Here is a 22,019-nt window from a genome sequence, read left to right as displayed (position 1 = left end):
ACATGAGATGAGTAAACTTCTCTGCCCCTTTGCAGTTGGGAAGGACCACATAACTAGTTCTAACCATGCACCTGTAACTTGTGTCACTTCTGGGTCCAGACGTGGCAGTTCCAAAATGAGATCTCTAGCACTCCTTTCTGGAGCTGCTGCAACTGAGGAGGCCATTGGTCAAGTCAGCATGCATCTAGGTCTTGAGTGACAGTGAGGAGCAGAGCCCTTTCATGATGTAGGTGAGATACAGAACACAAGTTAGAAACATGTATTGGGTTAAGTTATTGAGATTTGGTGGCTCTTATAGAAGTATAAGCCTAATCTGTTCAGGCTAACATGACATGGGCACTCGTTCATTTATATTAAGGTTTAAGTGATTATAGTAGTTCTTTCTCTGGCACCAATTTTAATATAAATTATAGGACTGAATAATCCCTTAGAACTTTCCTTTATAATATTGTCATCTAGGTGTTTTAGTCATCTAGGTCCATTGTGACCAAAAGACCTGACAAGAACAGTATAGCGGAGGAAAAGTTTATTTGGTGTTCATGGTTTCAGAGGTCTCATACATACAAAGGTGACTGACTCCATAGCTCTGGGCCCACAGTGAGGCAGAACACCAAGGCGGAAGTGTGTGGTGGAGGAAAGCAGCTTAGGATGTGGCAATCAGGAAGCAGAGAGAGCTCCACTTACAGGGACAAAATATAAATCCCAATGGTATGCCCCTAGTGACCTACCTCCTCCAGCCACACCCTACCTGCCTACAGTTAACATCCAGTTAATCCATTTCAGTGGATTAATTCACTGATTAGATTAAGGATTTCATAACCACATCATTTCCCCTTGAAATTTTCTTGCATTGTTTCACACATGAGCTTTTGGGGGACACCTTATATCTAAACAGTAATACTAGGAGTGAAAAGAAAATATTTATAAGCAGTTATAATGTAAAAACTGCTGTTGAACAGTGCAGACAATGTGTTATGGGATATGGAGAGGGGGATGATCTTCCTTTGACAGGAGGAATCAGAGATGAATATCATTTGAGCTTCTCTCATGCTAAGCATTGAAGAAAGGGGACTTGAGGGATAGGTTGACTTTAGAACTTGAGAGAGAGAAGGAGGTTGTTCAATAGCTGAATGGAAAGGGGATGAAATCACTTCTCTTCTATTTTTTTTTTTCCTACAAACTTTGTTTTGAATTTTCTAGAGATTCTGGAATTTGAATTTGGAAACTAGTTTGGAACTAAATCATAAGGCTCAGGCCTCTCTTTTCTGAGAATTTGGAAAAAGTAGAATTAGTAGGGTAGCTTTGAAAAAGTTTTGAACCAAAACTTCCATTGTAGTGTCATTTGGGACAAGTCATTTAGTTTCTTCAAGTCTCACTTACAATGTCTCTTAATAGGAGAGATGATCTGGACCAGTTTTCTACTGTGCATTTCTAAAGTTTGTGCCATGGAATGCTTGTCTCTGGAAAGGGGTTCTGAAGGTGGTATCTTTGGGAAATTCTGAGCCCTAGATGCCGCTGAGGTCCCCCTCTTGGAGATTCATGACACATAATCACTTACTAAACACTCTGAAAAGTTCTACCACAAAAAAGCTTACTTAGATTTATTTACCCCAGTATTTTCCAAATTTATTTGACTATAGATGACCCCTCTCTCCCACAAGTACTTGTTACATTCCCTGTTGTCTGAAATGCATGTTGGAAAATGCTGGTAGTTATCTGCACGATTCTGTATCACTGAAGATGTTCCCTCCTGATTTAGGACATTATCACTTTCCATGTGGATTACTTACTATAGGAGCTTCTTAAAAGGACTTTTTGTTGACAAGGTCATTCCTTGAGAATGGACAGGAACTCTCTGAGTGTGTTACTTGTTACTTGTTAAAAACTGTCAGTGCTTCCCCTCTCCACCCAGTGCCTATATGAGAAAACCTCGGACTGTCAACTTTGCTGACAGCCTCGGAAAAATTATTTCTCACTGAATATTTCCCCCAACTCTTCTGTGACAAGCACTAGGCAAATAGTTATAGGTCAGATTAGTGACCCTTGTTTCACAGTCATAAAAACACCCCAAACCTCAGAATGGGTTAGAAAAAGAAATCTCTTACCTTGATGATTGTTCAATACTTTCTATAAATTACTTTTCTCATGGAAGCTTCACAACATTGTGACGACAGAAGAGGTGACAGACAATATTATCCTTACTTGATGTGCAAATTCCCAAAGAATTTGGCCATAACTCCAGTTTCTAACTCTCAGTTAAGTGCTCCATGCACTGTATTTTACTCCCAGAAGCCAAGTACACAGATAATAAATCTCATTTATAAGATGCTCAGTAATGTTTGTTGAATGAATACATGGAGTCAGGCAGACATGAAGAAAGGAAGAAAAGAAGGAAAGGAGAGAGAGAGGGGGAAAGAGGAAAGAAAAGAAATACATCGATCTGTCTTGGCTTCTACCTGTACTGGGAGTCCACAGTCCAATTTACATTTATCGAGTGCCTACTATGAACCAAAGGTAAACAGAAATCAAAGATAAGGTGCAAATCGTCACAGAGTTTATAACTGAGTGAGGTAGAAACCAGTAAATAATAATCATGGCATAGTCCTGTTCTAAGTATTTTATGTGTATATTAGCTCTTTTGATTCTCAGAACTTAATGGGGTAGGCATCATATCAGCCCCATTTTGCAGATAAAGAAACGGAAGCACATTTGACTCAGTAGATTATGTAAGGTCACATAGCAAGTAGGCATTAGAACTTGAGTTTCAATTTAGAGTTTTCGTGTTTAGCACTATGCTCCCTGCCCCTCTGTGTGACAAATACTAGGATAGATAAGGACAGACATAAGAACAAGCTGCTGTGGGAACCAAAGCTGATGCAGTCACTGAGCAAGTGAGAAGGGTCTGGGAAGGCTCCTTGGAGGAGGTGGCAGTTCAGCTGAGTCTTAAAAACTGGAACTGAATAGCAGGACAGAGATTAAGACGGGACTTAGGGGGCTGGGTTGTAGCTTAGTGGTAGAGCACTTACCTAGCATGTTTGATCCTCAGTACCACATATAAATAAATAAATACATAAAAATAAAGGTCCATCAACAACTAAAAAAAAGAAAAAGGACTTTCTAGATTGAGGGAGCAGGTGGCACCTTTGGGCCATTGTAAGTAGCTTTGGATGGCAGAAGCATGGGTCTGGGGGGAAGTAGTTTAGGAGAGACTGGTGAGTCCAGCAAATGTCCTCTGCCCATGGCTTATGTGACTCAAACATCTGAGGTCTCTTCATACAGGCACTGGGTGGAGAAGGGAAGCACTGATAGCTTTAATAAGAGAAACCACATACTCAGAGTTCATGTCTATTTGGAGGAGATGACCTTGTCATTAAAAAGTCCATTTAAGAACCTCTTGTAGTAAGTAATCCACACGGGAAGTGATGATGTCTGAAATAAGGAGGGATGGTGGAAATGAAAGTGAGGATGGGTGAAACCTATATAGGAAGTGAAGTCAAAAGGCCACAAGGATCCATTAGACAAGTGGAGACAGAGAATCAGAACCAGCCAATGGAGGAGTCATTAGAGAAAGTTTTCTCAAACTCAGCACCATTGATATTGTGTCCTGGACAATGGCTTGTGGGGAGGGCTGGGTTAAGTCCATATATGGTAGGATGTTTAAAGCAACCCTGCCTCAACTCACTGGACTTCAGTAGCATCTCCTCCACCCCTTCCCTTAGTTGTGACAGCCAAAAAATGTCTTGAGTCATTGTTATATGTTCAGGGGGACCGTGGTAGAAAATTATTCCCAGCTATATTTTTTGACATGTGGTCTGCAGACCAGCACCATCAGGAAACCTGTTAGAATGTACCTGCTAGGGCCCCAAACCAGACTTATTAAGTCAGAAACTCCAAAAAGGAGCCCAGCAGTCTTGATGGAACAAACAAACCTTCCCTGGTGATTTCAAGAACCATGAACTCCAGAGAGGAGGGAGGGATCGTGGAAGTCAGATGCTGTGGTCAGGGCCAGGCATGTTCAAGAGGCAAGAGCCACCTGTCTTAGGTTGGAGGTTGGTTGAACGGAAACTCTGAAACCACTCCTTCCTGAAGCTTGGGTATAAGGGAGTGAGAGCTAGAAGATCATTCAGGGTCCAAGGAAGGTGAGTTAGTTTTAGGGCAAAGCTTGAATATGTGTATAAGTTCCAGCAAAAAGTCAGTTGGAACAGGGCTTAAAAGCTACAAAAGAGAGAAGGGGATGTTCTATAGAGAAAAGTCATGCAGATGAAAGAAAAATTGGTAGCTAAACCATCCAAAACATCAAAAAACTCAGTGGCAGAGGCCATGGTGTTGTTGATACCACAGATTCCTGGGAGAAGTAGGGAAAAATTCTTTATTTGGGGTTCAAACTCAGTCTTGGGAATAATTTGAATCTTAAGAGTGTTTCACTGAAGATTTAGGTCTGTCCTACATGCTTGCAAAACACCCACTGATTTAGGTCAAGGACAAAGTACTTAGTCCTTGATTATCTGGACATACCAATTTAAAGTTTTTTTTATTTTTTTATTTTAATGAGTTTCATTGATCAAATTAAAGAAGTTCTCTTTTTCCACCTCATTCATTCATTTATCATGCACATTGATCCTGATTCTGTGGTCTGGAAACTCTTAACTTTGTAAATCACTGTAGAATCCTGGATTCTTTATGGCAGAGGGTACCTTAGGCAGTGATCTGGTCCCTCCTATCTCTGGGCAAGTAAGGCACATTTGTGCTCACCTTCACAGGCAATTCAACTGAGTTTGCAAGAGATAAGGAAACTTGCTCAAGGAAAGAGAGTTAATATGTTAAACAGAAAGAGTTGTTAATATGTTAAACAATGAGCTTGATATCAATGGTTCCATAACTGGGTGTTTGAATATATCAGAGCATAAAACAAAATTGCCATTTCAGGATGGTAAATAGGAATTCTGAAATAGAACAAGGATTACTACTGAGAAAACATCTAGTTAGTGCCACACGACAGGAAAGAACACATGGACAAGAGAGGCAAATTCTCAGGGTGTTTGCTGTACTTACAGCTCTCTTACAGGGAGTTTCTTTGGAGTTGTCCTACAATGGCCCTTTGAGCCCCTCTCCTAACCTCAGCTGATCTGGCAAGAAGCAGACACCTTTTCCAAGCACAGTCAGGCTATAGGCTAAGAGGAAATTGTGAAAGGGGTAATGGGAGAGAAACCCTAGAGAAGGGAGGAAGAGACCTTACCATGCTAACAACAATGCTGTGGGGTGAGGTTCACTGTGACCTGGGCACTAGTATTGCTTTGGATTTAGAGCAAGCTCTGAGCCCTTACTAGAGTCCCAAGATCTGTGAAGCCCCTTTCCCTGGAATTCTAGTGCTGATGCTGTTCCTGGGTCAGCAGAAGAATAGGCATAAGACTATGATTCCAACAAAACTAAAACACAACATAATACAACAAAACAAAATCTTCATAACCTACTTTAGAGTCTCTTTTGCTCACAACCAAATGTTTCTGGCATGGCACCCTACTTTAGAACCCCCATACCAGGTCCAGCCCCAACATATACCTTTCCTGAAACAAATCCAGAGTATCCCCAACAAAATCTCCAGGTCCTAGTCCAAAAAGAACCTTCTGTCAAAGGAATGCTCTGAGGAGGAAGGAAGCCCGCTTGATCTGTGGTTGGTTTCTACCTTCAGTATAGATGATGCAACTGAGGTTAGGGGTAACAGCAGAGTCTGTGGAGGGCAGGGTAGGAGGCAGCCTAAAGCCAGGAGGATTCTAGATGAAGCATCTAGTACCACATATAATCTTTTTTCTTTGATGCTGGGTACACAGAGGTGAGCAAGATCTGTTTCCTATTCTCAAGAAGCTCACAGTTTAGTCTAAGAACAAATCTGTAAGTAAATGTATCATTCAAGGGTACCCAGGTTATCTGGGAGCCATATTGAGGAGAGGACAGGGAAGACTTTTCCTAACAGATAAGCACATGTGAAGCCCTAGGGGTGAGGAAGTATGACGATTTTGGTGAACAGAACCCAATGTGCTGTGGAAAGGCATAGAAAGAGTGTCATAGATGAGTGGGGTGGGATTGGATCACAACAGGTCACAACGTAAGTTCCCAAACTTTCTCAGTCCTTTGTTTTCTTAATGTGACAGTTCTTTTTTCACAGAGCCCTGAGGCCAACAGAAATATTTAACGGTTCCATTTATTGAGTAGTTGGGTCTGAACAGCTTAAAAGGCATTTGGAGCTGATAATTATAGTCTTTTGGGAAAATGCACATAAATTAAAGGAAAAACTAATATTATTATTATTCCATTTTTAATTAATCACAATTACTGGTGGCACAAGTCCATAATCCCAGAGACTCACGAGGCTGAGGAAGGAGGATCAAAAGTTCAAGACCAGCCTTAGCAACTTTGCATGCCCCTATCTCAAAATAAAATATAAAAAGGGCTGGGGATGTAGCTTAGTGATAAAGTACCCCAGGGTTCAAGGATGCCCCCCACACGGCCCCTAATCACAATGACTTACTAACAGAGTATGTGAATTGTTGGGTGTATATAAAGTATCAAATTTGAAATAATATTGGACACTACCACACTCTTTTTCTGTCCCACATTGAATCTTGGCTGACACTTCCTTTCTGTCAGTCTTATAGCTTGGATTTGGAATGTTCCCCAAAAGCTTATGTGTGGAAGAGTTGGTCCCTAATGTAGCAATGTCTGAGTTATCCTATCCTGGGGCTTTTGGGTGGTAAATTGGATCACAAGGGCTGTAATATCATGAGTGCATTAATCCATTTGATGGATTAATAATTTGAATGGATTATTAGGAGGTAGTAGAAACTATAGGGAGGTAGGACATAGTTGGAGGAAATAGATCACTGGTGGTATGCTCTTGGGGACTGTATCTTGTTCCTGGCCCTTTCCTCCTTCCCTCTCTTTCTTTCTCCTTCTGAGGTGCTATGAACTGAGCAGCTTTCCTCCACTATGCCCTTCCACCGTGTTGTTCTGCCTTACTTCAGACTCAGAGCAATGGAGTCAATGACGCCAAACTAAAATCTCTGAAACCATGAGTCAAACTTTTCTTCTAGTTGTTTATGTCATATATTTGTCAGAGCAATGAAAAGAATACAATTGAGTCAATGCTGAACTCTGAGCTACCTCAGGTTAGTAGTTCATGTGGTAACCCTCTAAGTTAAATATTGCTGCATTTCCCTTAAAAATGTAAAACATCTTAGGTGTTCCTGTGAGTTTCTTATGATGATCTGACATACTCCAGAGTCCAATTTGGGAAATGGGGCCATGTTGTAGCTCATAGTTTCTAGAAGAGATGCAACAATAAAATCAAGAAACTCACAACTTGGATTTCATAACTGGGATTACAAAGCAATTGTTTACATTTTTAATTTTTAGTGAAGGACAGAGAACATATGCAAAACAGATGGAGAAAGGAAAATATTATAGAAAAGGAGATATTATATGCTTGAGAGATTATTTTAATCCATTGCAAATGGTTTTGGTTTCTGTACCTATTAATAACTTCCAGCCCTGGTGGGAGGAGTCACCTCTGGTTAGTCAAATCACCCCTCTCCTTCCCAGGCATGTGGATAGTGAGGCTGACCCTGGTTAGCTATTACATTCACCTTTTTGTTGCTTTGGTAGTGGTGTGTTTTGTGTGTGTGTGTGTGTGTGTGTGTGTGTGTGTGTGAAGGTGCACACACATGCATTTTCTTTGTTAATTTCAGCCAAGCATAAAACACCCTGAAGTGATTGCTTAGACTCTAGCACTCTTAAATGCCAATGCGCAGCTTTCAGTAAATTCTTAGGAGAATTCCAGGATTTCCAAAGGTCTGTAGCGGCAACAAATGTCAAAGGAAAGAGAAGAAATGAAAAAAGAGAAAAAGTCAGCAGGCAGTAAAGACATAACTTACCCAGAATGGAAAGACCCCCTCAGTGAAAGAGAAAGGAGAAAGCAACTGACCTTTATTCGTGGGAGACCAGATAGAGTAAAAGGAGCTGGTGCCATGAAAAGAAAGGAGAATAAGAGCCTAGTGAGAAAGGAGCAATTTCCTGTCACTCAGATGGTGGTGACATTATCGAGTCCCTTCCCATGTTGCCTCTGACAGGAATTGTCTCTGAGGGCCTCCTGAGGACTGGGTAGGGGCACACTCTATGAAGAGCAGGCAGCTGGCTGCATAGTGTGATTAAAAAGCCACAGAAACTCCCCAGTACTGGGCCAAAAATAACCTCCCTATATGCCTGTCCCCAAGCCTGAAATGCTTACCACTGTCTTGGTGGTTTTGAAATGGGGCACCATGTCTCCAGGGTTGCTTTGTTAAAATAGAAAGGTGTTATTTTGGAAGGATGAAGTATTAGCCCACCAGTGTTTGTCCAAACTTTAGTTTAGATTGGCTGCTTTTAAGTAGTAAAATCTAATGGATTATTGTTTAATAATGCATTCTTCTGTATCTAATGTTGTCTATTGCTGCATAACATGTTACTCCAAAACTTGTTGTCTTAAGGCAATCAACATTTATTGGGTTAGGAATTTGAGAGCAGTTAAACTGGTGGTTCTGGTTCAGGGTCTCTCATGAGGATGTGATTTAGATGTCAGCCAGGGCTGCAATTATCTGAAAGCTTGGCTAGGACTGGTGAGTCTGATTCTAGATGGTGCACAGGGGTGGCTCTTGGGAGGAGGTCTCAGTTCCTTTGCCACATATGTCTCTTCACTAGGCTGTCTGGGTGTCCTCACAACATGGCTGCTACCTTCCCTCTAGAGTGAGTAATCCAAGGAAGAGAAGCAAGAATAAGGTATACTGCCTTTTATGACTTCTGATTAAAAGTTATACTCTCTCACTTCTACCTCATGCAATTTGTTAGGACAAAGTCACAAAGTCACAAAGTCCAGCCTAAACTCAAAGGGAGTATAATTTAACTTCATCTCTTCAATGAAAGAGTATCAAAGAATTTATAGACATATTCAAAACTCGCCATAGCTAATCACTCAATAGCCATGAAAAAATGGGAAATGAGAATGTAATGATTTTTGCTTCTTAACTGTTTTACTGAGGTTTAATTGACATGCTATACAACACACTGATTTAAGGTATACAATTGGGTCGTTTTTAATATATTCGCAGTGCTGCACAATTATCACCACTATCTAATTTACAACATTTTCACACTCCCAGAATAAACCCTACATCTCTTAATGGTCACACCCCATTGCCCTACCTCTAGCCACTAATCTATCTTTGGAATAGGTAATTTTTGAGAGAAAGTTACTAAAGAAGAATGAATCAGAATGAATTTCTACCCTGGTCTTCTATCTTGCTAAGGCTGATCAGTGGAGGGTAGACAGAGGGACACCCATGTGAGACAGAAAGGGAGCTAGTGCCAGGCCTACCTGCATGCTACAAAGTGGCAGACAGAGGTTACTGTGGAATGTCTCACCCTCAGTAGCCAGAACACAGACACTGCTTAGAGTTTGCTGGGTGGTTTTTAGTGGGGTCTCTGAGTAGCCACACAAGGTCCCTGAGACAAGCAACCTGAGGATTTTGGTGCCTTGTGAGTGGAAATGGGGGCACAAGTGGAGTGTTACAGGTTGAGAGGTGTTGGATCTGGAATCAGACGCACCGATGTTGGGATCCCAGTTCTGCTACTGACTCGCTTGTTTTTTTGGTCAAGCTGTATAACTTTACATGGAGGCTTCCTCTGAGGATAGTATAAATTTTCCCTTTGGTTTTTCCCCCTGCAAATCAGTCCCAGAGACTTTGGGAATACCAAATAGGCAGTGCTGTCATGAGAATGAGAGAAATATGGAATATCCTTAACTTGTTTTTCTTTTTTTCCCTTCAGTAAAGGATAATTACTATAGCAATTATTCACTAGGTAGCCTGAAAACACATTGGATTTAGACTGGAAGCCTGTCAGACTCTTCTGGAGCATTTGGGATTGAAGCTCTGCTTAGCTTTCTATGGCTGGAGACATCCCAGGCCTGAACAGCTCCAGTCTTTTTTTTTTTTTAATGCAGGGTGAACTTGAAGAACTGTTTCACTATCACTGCACTTAGAAGTACAGGGAAAATTTAAAGACACTGCTTTATTCTTTCATATATTTATAGGAGTGTTGATTTCTTCCATTTTAAATGCACATCATTTTATACACACACACACACAGATGCACTGCTTTGTAATGTTAGTAGGGGAAGAACACTCTACAATGCAAACAGACAAGCTTTGGCCTGGCTGAAGAAGCAGTGTGGAAGGGTGAAGCTGGCTCTTCTCCTACCTCTGGCCTCTTTCAGGCTTATGTTCCAGATCCCTGTACAGACAAGAGTAGCATTACATTGGTCCACAGCCTACAAGCTTGGTGCCACCAGCCCCAGACAAGACTCCCGGCAGAGGAAAGATCAGAGGGAGGAACTCTGGTTTGAAAAAGAAGAAAACAACCATCCCTTCACTGACCTTCCTCCTGCAGACTGCCATTTCCCTAGCACTGGACAGACAGAGTTTACATAGGGTCTCAACACCCTTCCTTCCATGCATGGGTTTGGGGAGAGGGGCTCTATAGGTACCCCTTAAGCAGGTCGTTTTTCCAACCCACTATCTCTCCTGAGCACCCTATCCAACTTGCATGTGTCTGTGTTATTTCCTTCAGAGAATTACATCTCAAAATCTCTTGCTTGCTTATCTGTTTATTTATTCTTCTGCACCCCTAGAATATAAACTCCATGGGGTGAGGAAAGTTGCCATCTCTGTATCCAGCATTCCAGTTCCTGGAACTCTGTGGTGCACAGCAGGCATTTGGCAAATATTCTTTGGAGAATGAAGATGGGATTTCAAGGCATATTGTTATGTGAAAAGACTGCATGCTGTTTGGTTCCAACTTATAACAGCCAGGAAAAGGCAGACCTGAGACAGTGAAAAGATCAGTGGTTGTGGGCTGTGCAGCCACTCATGGCAGAGCACTTGCCTGGCACGTGCAAGGCCCTGGGTTCAATCCCCAGCGCCTGATGCCACCGAAAAATAAATAAATAAATGAAATAAGGAAAAGAGGCATAAGTGGTTTCCATGCTCTGGGGAGAGGGAGGTATGAATATGTAGAGCATAGAGGATTTTTAGGGCAATAAAACTATTCCATATGATATAATGGTGGATATGTTGAGATATACAATGTCATTTTACATTTGTCCAAATCCATAGAATGTCTACCATCTAGTGACCCCTAAAGTCAACTATGGGTTTTTGGTAGTAAGGATGTGTCAATGTAGGTTCATCAGTTGTTACAAATACAGCACTTTGCTGTGGGGATGCTGGTGGTGGGAAAGGCTATGTGTATGTGGAAACGGGGGTAGATGAAAAATCTAAATACCTTTTGATCCGTTTTGTTGTGAACCTAAAACTGTTCCAAACCATAAAGTCTATTAAAATAAATAATAAAATAATAGAGGGGAGAGAATACTTACGTGTTTGCTTATATTAAGTATTATTAGATATTTCTGATAGAGTATGTAAGAAATTAGCTAACAGTTGTTTCCAGCAAAGGAATTAGGCACCTGGAGTCAAGAGTGGGAGGAATACTTTTCACTGCATACCCCTCTGTTCCTTTTCAATTTTGTACCATGTGAATGTGTTAACTACTCAGAAATAAAATGGCTCCCTGTTAGAAACCATGACCGCACTCAGTATCTGCTTTTTGTTTACTGATACAGGTGAGCTCTGAATATCTGGTTAGGTCTCCTGTGGTTTCCCACTACACAATGGCAGGTCAGCAGGATCCAGACAGAGATCGAGTCAGCTCCTGGACACACCCAGACAGATGTGGGTCTCTGCAGAAAGTGTGGCTTCTGTCATGCAACATGATGTTTCCTGGAGACCACCAGGATCCATGCTCAGACTCCTGCTTTCCCCCAAGTCCTGTAAGTGGAGAGTGGGCCTGGACAAACACTTGGGGAGCAGCTGCTTTCCTTGAGCACATTCTCTAAGAAGAAAACTTTTTCAATATTCTTTTTTGACAGGTAATTTGTCACTAGGTAGTTGTTAGGATCAGGATGTAAAAAATCTTGGCAAGCCCGTGTGACATCAGACAAGGTTGGCAATAGAAGCTGTTTCTCTCTCTCCCTCTCTCTGAACCAGATACGCAGCCTACAAAATTCTCATGTCCTCTCTGCTCCCTGATCTCCTCCTTTCTCCCTGTCCCCAGTGTTGGAACCTGCCCTTTCTTCTGCTTGGCTTCCTCCACCAGCATCTTTTCTCTTTGAGAACAACGTGGTGGGAATTACCTACACTCGACTTAAGATCTCTTTCCTCCATCTCCTCTAGACCACAGGAAACCCTTCCATCTTCTCCTGAATTATAAAGCCATACAGCTTGCTCAAGATTTTCAGAATTGACTTCCTCTTGACTTTAACACCTTCCTCCAGGTGGTAAGAGCAGGCTAGTGGTCCCCTCACTGCCACTCAAGGACTGAACATCCCTTAACTCCCCAATGCTGTTTTAGTTAGCTTTATCACTGCAGTGACTGAAATATCTGACCAAAGCAATTGTAGAGGAGGAAAAGTTTATTTGAGGGCTCATGGTTTTAGACGTCTTAGTCCATAGAAGGCCTGCTCCATTCCTTGGGGCTCAAGGTGAGGCAGAACATCATGGTAGAAGAGTATGGCAGAGAGAAGCAGCTCACATGATGATCAGGAAGGAGAGAGAGACAGAGACAGAGAGAGAAAAGGGACTCCACTTTCCAGATACAAAAAATATACCCCATAGCCATGCCCCCAGTGTACCACTTCCTCCAGCCATATCCCACTTGCCTCCAGTTACCACTCAGTTAATCCCATCAGGAATTAATTCACTGATTAGGTTGAGGCTATAGCCCAGTCATTTCTCCTCAAAACTTCCTCGCATTTTCTCACATTTGAGTTTTTTGGGGACACCTCATCCAAACAGTAAGAAATGCCGTATCCACTTGAGTGGCCACTAAGCAAAACACCCTCTCTCAGGCGCCCAAAATATGTACCATTCTTAAGGAACTCCAGATTCCAATAAGGGAGGCATCCATCATACTTTAAAAAAAACCAAACATAATAACAGTGCAACAGCAGCAGAACCATGAGCGTGCCACTAATTACAGATAGGGAAGCAGATGGCCTCATCCTCGCAGAATATTCAAGGAGAAACTCTGCAGAAAGAGGTTAAGTGACGGCTCTGATAGGCCCATGGCAGATGGAAGAAAGGCAGGCTTTATCTCCGCCTCATCTCTCCTCCCTTCTCTTTCACTGCTAGAGAAGTTCTCTGTCATTAGTGTGTCATTGATGTGTCAGTGTAACGGCCGTAAACAAAGGGAAAGGCCCCAACCTTTTCAACAACTGGAAATACTGGGAGGAGGAAAGAATTTGAATGACGGAAATGAACTGCTTCCTTACAGTATTTCCTCTCCCTTCCTGTTTGGAAGCCTCACATCAACCTCACACCAGGGGCTTTCTCCAGTTGTGTGTGTCTGTCCCCTACGCAAGCTGGGGAAATGATGTGTGTGCGTGTGTGTGTGTTTGTGCGTGCGTATGCATGTGCCTGTAGTGTATTCCCCCACACCTCCTTCACCTCGATGATTGTGGCAGGCAGAATTGTGGTGCCTCAAACGTGTCACTCACTGTCCTAGTCCCAACGCCCTGTGAATATCTATGTCATTGGCAAGAGAGAACTAAAGGAGCAGATGGAATTACGGTTGTTCACAAGTTGACTTTAAGAAAAAGAGGTAATCCTGGATGATCAGGGTGTGCCCAATATGATTTTGGGGTCAATGTCACAATACTGTGATGTGCGAAAGAGTCAGTCAGCCACTGCTGACAAAAAGATGGGAAGAGCAGAGGACTGTGGGTGACCTCCAGAGACTGGGAAAGGCTGGAAAAATTCTCCCATGGGTGCCCAGAAGGAATGCAGCCCTGCTGATATCTCAATATTAAGCCAGTGAGACCCGTTTCCGACTTCTGAACTTTAGAACACCAAGACGATCATCTTGGGTTGTTTTCAACCACCAGGTTTGTGATGCATTGGTACAGCTGCCGATGGATTGAATAGAGGTATTAACTGGGTCTTGCTTGACTCAGATAAGGCAGAGCTGCCTACAGAGTTTTCCTGGAGGAGGTCAGCTCCATCATTATCATTATTCACAAACAAAGGTAGATTCCGCCCACTGGCTCTGAGATGGGGCTGCAGGGAGGTCTGAGAAGGAGTCTCTGGTCTTTGGTTCCCAGTGTCTTGGGGAGAGAGGAAATGGCACCCAATCCTCAGAAGAGGAGAGGAGAGGAGAGGAGAGGAGCATTTGTCTAGAGGTCGAAGATTCAGTGTTAGAGTTGGTAGTGGTGAAAAAAAGTTGCGAGACAGCAGCAGAAGTTTGGAAGCATCTGGAGATGTGGAGAGGTGGAATCCAGGGAGAGGACACTGCCTCACTAGGGCCCCAGGAGGTTAAATGCCTAGACTGGGGTGGGGGATTTGTTATCCACATGTTAGAAAGGACCCCTCGGTCTGAGGGATTCTCTAGCACACAGAATCTCTCCTGAAACTACATCTCTTGCAAATCACAAAACTAAACCATGTGAATTCATCAAAAAGGGGTAATGACCACTGAACGGTATGACAAGTACAACTTTGAAAAATTCAGCAGAAACTCATTACTAATTCATTCCTAGAATCAGCTTTTTAAAATTCCTCTCTTCAATGCTCGTGAGCTACAGAATTGGACTTCACAAGCTGTTTAATTTTGTCCCCATAGGAGAGGCGACACACTGAGTCCAAGCCTGCTTTCACACTCCACCCTCCTCCGCAGAGTCCATCTTCTTTCCTACGGAAAATAGTGGGGTATGCCGGAGAGGAGGAGGGCCGGCACCCAGTGAAACCAGCACAAGTCCATCCAGCTCAGTGAAGGTGACTCTGCTTACTGATGTAGGAAGCCTAAATTGAAAAGGGGAATGGCCCAAGGTGGGGCGTTTGGAGTTGAGGTCACTTGAGTCACCACAGAGGCAATTCTACTGCATGCAATTTGCCCTTAGGCTGGAGCTTCTAGAAACAGAGATAAGCTCTATTCACCTTTCACTTCACCCCAGTCCTCCATCCCAAGTGCTAAGTAGTGTCCTAGGAACAGAAAGAAGTCCTATTAAGCTTTGCTGCATTGCTTGGGATAGAAAGTGCACCCAAGGTCCTCTCTCCTCCCAGCAGACTCCAGACTTCTCTGTGTACCAGGTCCCGGGAGTTTAAATGAGACAATGTAGCATTACTATAGATTGGAGCTGATACCACTATATGAATGATTCCAGTTTGGACATATAATGGCTTTTAGATATAATTCGTTTCCTTAGTAAAGCATACTGAAATTGTCTCCTGCCCTATCACTCCCTTCTAGCGTATCTCCTCCCTTCCCTTACCCACTCAATGACTCCGTCCTGTGCATACACCAGATTCTTTTTGGTTGTTCATCTGCCTGAAATGTCCTCCTTGCATCTACATCTTCACTTATTTGGAGAATTCTCATTCATTTCTCAACACTGTATTTATTTGTCATCTCTACTAGTGCACTATTCCTGATGCTCTGGGTTAGGGACCTCATTCCCATACCCTCTCTGTTTCAGTAATATATCTTTATATCATTATGACCTGACAAAGTGCCTGACATGTCATAAATTCCCACCAAATGTCTATTAAATAACTGCTATTGACAGCTATCAACAACTGTTTATTGTATGTTAAGCTATGCTGAGATCCATAAGTATACCTTTCATTTAGTCATCCCAGCCATCCTGTAAGATAGATTTCTTTCTCCCATTTTATGGATTTAGGAACTGAGACCTGGGAACCATCTGCCTTAGATTACCCAGGAAGTTAGTGGAGGAGCTGGCCTTCAAATCCAGAGCTTTTTCAACTTCTCTGTGGGTTCTTGAAGGTGCTTCAAAGGGTTATGAACTACAAGTTGGGTTTAAAATAGAAAAAAATGGAGTGATGGGTTACAGTATTTTTTCATACTCACCTTCCAATCACACCATTTGTTACATAAACTTGTGGTTCCTACCATGAGAGGCAGGGTTTATTTTTTTGGCTCCACTGATGTTGGGTTTGGCCATGGGATTTATATTGACTCCATTGCTGAGTGGATGTGAACCTGAGTGCACGTGAAGCAAACAGTTTGCCAATCTGTCAGGGGGGTTGGGCTTGTTCTTTGTGGCTCTGTTTTTCCCCACAGGAAGAGCAGCCTTAGGAAACCACTGACTGAGGGACAGTGGAGTTGGCCTAGTCCCCACCCACAGCTTGAATGCTAACCTACCTGAGGCCAACTTTGTCAGTCAAACAAAGAATAAATACTTTTGTTAAATTGTTGACTTTTGGTATTGTTTCTTATGCAGCATATTTTTAGCAATAGCCAAAGAATAGAGTTAAGAAAACAATGTTAGAAACACAAAATGTAATACTATAGGAACAGTCTGTTCTTTCCGGTGAGGGTTGTTAGAAAGACCTCTATCTTTTAGATATAAAGAAGAAAAAGTTTGTTGTTGATAACGGGGAAACACTGGAATTTTTTTTCCTGGATAGTTTAATAGTCATTTTTCTGGAATCTCTTCTTGCAAAGAGTTGGATGTTCTCAAAGAATAAACTACAGGTCCTTTAAAAATCTCATAAAATCCCACAAATTTTGTTGGCTCATCATAATTTAGAGAAGAAGCCTAAGAGTTTTTGAAGTTATAAGTACATAATTTTAAAAAATTTAAACTGGCAGCATTTTGGTTAAGTGGTAAATAATATTGCTTACTTTCTGGCAAGGTTGCTGTTGAGATTAGCTGTACTACTCCATGGTTAAGGTAGGACTATATATATATATATATATATTTTTTTTTTGGCGGTACTGGAGATCGAACTCAGGGCCTGTGCTTGCAAGGTAAGCACTCTACCAGCTGAGCTGAGCTATCTCCCCAGCCCACACTATATGTTTAATCAGTCTTTTTGCTGCTATAACTAAAAAACCTGACAAGAACAATTTTGGAGGAGGAAAGGTTTATTTGGCACTCACGATTTCAGAGGTCTCAATCCATAAATGGCTAACTCCATTGCTCTGGGCCTGAGGTAAGACAGAATATCATGGCAAAAGAGTGTGGTGGAAGAAAGCAGCTTGGAACATCTCACGAGGAAGCAGAAAGAGAGTTATGCCCAACAACTACAGAATGTATACTCCAAAGGCATGACTCCAGGGACCAACCTCCTCCAGCCATACACTACTTGCCTACAGTTACCACCTAGTTAATCTCTATCAAAGGATTAATGCACTGATTAGGTTAATATTCTCATAACCCAATCATTTCACCTCTAAACCTTCTTGCATTGTCTTACACATGTGCTTTTAGGGGATACCTCATATCTAAACCATAACAGATACAAAAGAAAAGAAAGCATTTGGATTGAGAAGCAATGTGTACACACAGATTTAGAATATGAAAACTTTCAGTGTTTGTATCACTTATACACACCTCCTTCCAAATCTATATCTTCTAGGAAGTCCTTGCTAAATTCTAGATATGAAGAGTCCTTGCCTGAGCTTCCTGGGGTGAGATGTCAATTTTAGGGTGGTGAGGGTCATTCCAGGTTTCTCTTTTTGCAGTTTAGTCTTGGCTTCTCCCAGAGCTTTGTCAGCCTCCTCCTCAGACTCCAGGAGGGAGAACAAATATTTGTGGTCAATCAGGGCAGGCTACTGAAGCATCTGTTGTGTAATAATCACCTCACCACTAGTAATTCTTTAGATATAATTTTTCTGTTGATTAACTCCTTGGGGGTAGACATGGAACTCATCTGCGCTTCGGGAATCCTTTTTATCTCTACTGCACTTTTTCTTTAATTAATTGTACATATTTTCTTTCTTTGCACCCTCCATGTATAGCCAGTGAAAAATTAAAGAGAATTGTTAAGATTGTAACAACACAGTCTGACCTACTTTAGAGCAAGCATTTTCTGGGGAGGAAAGGAGTTCAGATTTCAACTGTTCTCTTTATTTCTAAATCTTCTTTCCCTGAGTTAAGTAGGGCCAAAAATGTACATTGTTTCATCGAGACTTAGAGGAGTTCATTTTCTGTAGCTGATGGTTGACTAATAAGCTTGATTCTTACACTGGTGAAGACCATTATGCAAAGGAAGTGCTTCTGTTGTTGGGTCAAAAGAGTAGTGTTAATTTTAGCTTCATTTAAAAAAAAATCAAAACTCAGGGTAATAATATTGGCATTTACTAAAGCAGATCAAATTGAAAGAATAAATGTTTAACTTTTTCTGAGAGTCTTAAAAATGGAGGGTAGAACTTTAAATGAATAAATATTACTTGATAGTATTGGTTGGAGTCTTTAAGGGCTTTCTCTTAAAAAATAGCTATTCAAAACAAACAACAAAATGTTCAGAAAGTTTTCAATCCAGGCAATTAATCAAATATTAGGGAAGAACATTAACATCCTTGACATTTTTCAGTTAATGAGCAAGAAGACAAAGAGTCATACTTAACCTCTTTGAATCAACAAATATCTGAATATATGACTTCATATTATGTGTTTGTTAGTGTTGTGTAACTATCACCGCAGTTCCTGACAAGAATAAGGGGATGAAAGATTTATTTTGGCTCACAGTTTTAGAAGTTCGGTCCATGGTCAGTTGGCTCCATTGCTCTGAGTCTGAGGTGAGGCAGAACATCATGGTAGAAGGGCATGGTAGAGGCAAGTTACTCAGCTCATGGCAGCTGGGGAGCAACGGGGAGGGGAGAAAGGAAGAAAGGGATCAGAAAGAAGATGAACCCTTCCAGGCCATGCTCCTAGTCATCTACTTCCTCCAAGTTGTTCCTGCCTCCTGGAAGTCCATTCAGTTATCATGGATTAATCCACTAAAGACATGAGAGTCCTCATGATCTAATCACTTCCCCAAAGCTACATCTCTGAGTACATGAGACTTTTGGGACTATTCTAGATCCAAACCATAACATATCTCCTGTAGGCCTCAGAGGTATCAAGGGGAGGAGTTTGGGAAATAACCATGGGGGAAGTTAAGGACATGGTTTCCCCAAGAATTTCCTTTTTACTATTCCAGATGGGAGTTTTCCTACATGTGTTTCCACCTGCCAAATTGTTCTGGGTCCAACTTGTTTATTCCAATATGGCTCTGCTACCCTCCCATTCTCTGCAGGATAGTACAACACAAAGTTAGTAACAACAGAACTGTACAGAGCGGTGTGCGACTAGGACCTACTCATATGTGGGGAGCAGTAAGCTATCATAGACAACTTAGTTCAGTGGGCAAAATTCAGGAAATACCAGGGCAATATTTCTGTGTAAGAACATTCACTGCTGTGTCACTGTCATGATGAAAAAGTCCCAAATGTTCACAACTCTGACAATAGGTAAATATGAAATATTCATAGCATAGAACACTCTAGATGTAAATGAAAAAACCTATTGGGGAAAAAATTAAGTGGTGGAAGGGTCCCAAAAAAACAAGTATACAAAGTTTGAAATATGCAAAAAAATACCACTTACTATATAATATGTAGTAAAGACATGAAAAACCTTGGTGGCATGAAAGATAGCAAATTCACGACGGAGGTCACCACTTGGGGTTGAGGGCAGGAGGAAGGAGAACTTAGGAAGTTTCATTCATATTTTTATTTCTGAAGCTGGATTGTGGGCATGAAGCATTTGGTTTAATTTGTTAGACTTTTTTTCTTAATATCTGAAAAACGTTCTTCATTATACTAAAAAAGGAGAAAGGAAGCAAGAACTAGAGTTGGACCCCGGTTCTCATCTGAGTGCTGGCCCTCTTAGACTCTCAACCTCAGTTCTTTTGGCTTCAATTTCCTCTTCCATGAGATAGGAAGACTTGGACTCAGTGACTTAGATTTCAGGTACCAGTCTGCAGGAAAAAGACAGGTTTGCTTATTAGAGTCCTTCCAAGCTAGGTCTGGCAGGGAGGATGAGGGAGAGTGAAAAACTCAAGTGATTGACTGTGACCCCAAACGACCTGGAGTGTGGGTGTTTATTTTTGTTGTTTGGTTTTGCAGTTGCTCTGACACACCATTTTAGTACCTACTGAAACCACCCCAGCTGGATGGGACTCTTCTGCTCTCAAATTCTTCAAGAGAAAAAAGATTCCACAGTTTCTCTGCATAGCTCACCTTAGTATCTGGCAATCACCAGCAAGGGGTGCAGAACAGGAGGAAATCAAGCTACAATCAGCCTCTATCTCTTAACCCCGTGCCATTTTTACAAGATTCAAGGATCTGCGTAAAAATCTTACATTAAAAATGCCACTAAAATAATGTTTTATGAGTTTTTGGACAACAATGACTTCACAAAATGTCAGTGATATACAATGGTAAGTGAAAGCCGGATACGTAAGTGCAATTTGTGTGGTCTGATTCCAATTCTCTACACACAACACAAATGCACATGAATAAAAGACTGGGAGAAAGTGCATTGGGGCAGTATGAATTTTTCTGTGATGAGCATATATTACTGTGGTAACCAGATTATCGATGTAGATTCTCAGAACCACAAGAAAGAAAAAGAGAAGAAAGAAAGAAAGAAAAGAGAAAAAACCTTAGATATTTCAAAATGTGAACTTGTTTTGATCTGGAAGCCACATTTCTCCACACCCCTCCCCAGTCCCTCCTGACATTGGTCCTTGCCTTGTGGAGAAGCCTGCTGCTGGCTCTGAGCAGGGATGGAGAGGGAGCCCTTATGAGAAGTCATATACTCAGCCTTGTTTTTTGAAAGCTCAGTCTCACAAAGACTCCATTTTCCACATTGCAAAAGAGCAAACACATCACCAGAGAGGATTCAAAAACTCCCAAAAAGTTATGCAGTGGAGGAGTTAGATGTGATTGCCAGCATTTAGTCTCTACCTAGTGGCAGATAGACTGTCCCATACATTTCCTTAGCAGCCCAAAGCCTGATGTGAGACATCCCTTTAACCAAACAAATGTCTCTGTGTTAGTCATCTTGGGCTGCCGTGACAGTTTATTTCCCCACTGTTCTGGAGGCTGGGAAGTCTGAAATCAAGGTGTGGGCAGGGTTTGCTTTCTGGGGAGGACTCTTCTGGCTCATATGGCTGCCTTCTTGCTGGTCCTCACTTGGCCTTTCCCCAGCACGTGTGTGGGAGGAAAGCCAGCTCTTTGGTGTCTCTTTTTTTCTTTTTTTTTTTGGAGTGGGATTGGGGGCGGTAATCTGGGATTGAACTCAGGAGCACAAGACCACTGAGTCACATCCCAAGCCCTAATTTGTGTTTTATTTAGAGACAGGGTCTCCCTGAGTTGCTTAGCACCTTGCTGTTGCTGAAGTTGACATTGACTCTTGATCCTCCTGTCTCAGCCTCCTCAGGTGCTGGGATTATAGGTGTGCGCCACCATGCCTGGCTGGTGTCTCTTCTTATAAGGACACTAATCCTATTGGTCCCACCCTTATCACTTCATTTAACCTCAGTTACTGATTCCAAGCTCCATTTCCAAATACAGTTGCATTAGGGCTTAGGGTTCAACATATGAATTTTGAGGAGGACACAGTTCAGTCTGCTGCAATCCCTAGAGTGTGTCTTCAGAGAGCCCAGTCTGCTTTTCTCTGTCTTTGGAGTCACACTGCCAGTGCCCTCACCTTGCCTGCCTCTGTATGGACTATTCTTTGAAGAACAGCAACGAAAAGGCCCAGACTGATGTAGAGTAGGTGGAGAGTAGACAGCAGTTAGGATGAGTACATAGGGCTACCTTCTGTGGGAGCAGCACCTGTGTGAGAATCTCATTGGCTTCCTTAACAAACCACCACCCAATCCTACATGGTTGGAAGTGAAGGGAGAAACTCCAAGCATCTGGGGTGTCTGGAAATTGGTACCCAATTTATCTTACTTTCCAGAAATCTCTCCCCTTACTACTGACAACCACCACGATGGCCCAGGGGTTTTCTGCTCCATCTTGACAACAAAAGAGTCCTTGATTTTCTCTTCTTGGTTTCCTGAAGTATACAAACACTT

This window comes from Sciurus carolinensis, chromosome 3 (assembly GCF_902686445.1).
Source record: "Sciurus carolinensis chromosome 3, mSciCar1.2, whole genome shotgun sequence".
Lineage (NCBI taxonomy): Eukaryota > Metazoa > Chordata > Mammalia > Rodentia > Sciuridae > Sciurus > Sciurus carolinensis.
The sequence above is the reverse complement of the archived record's forward strand: the minus strand, read 5'-3'. Positions refer to the sequence as shown.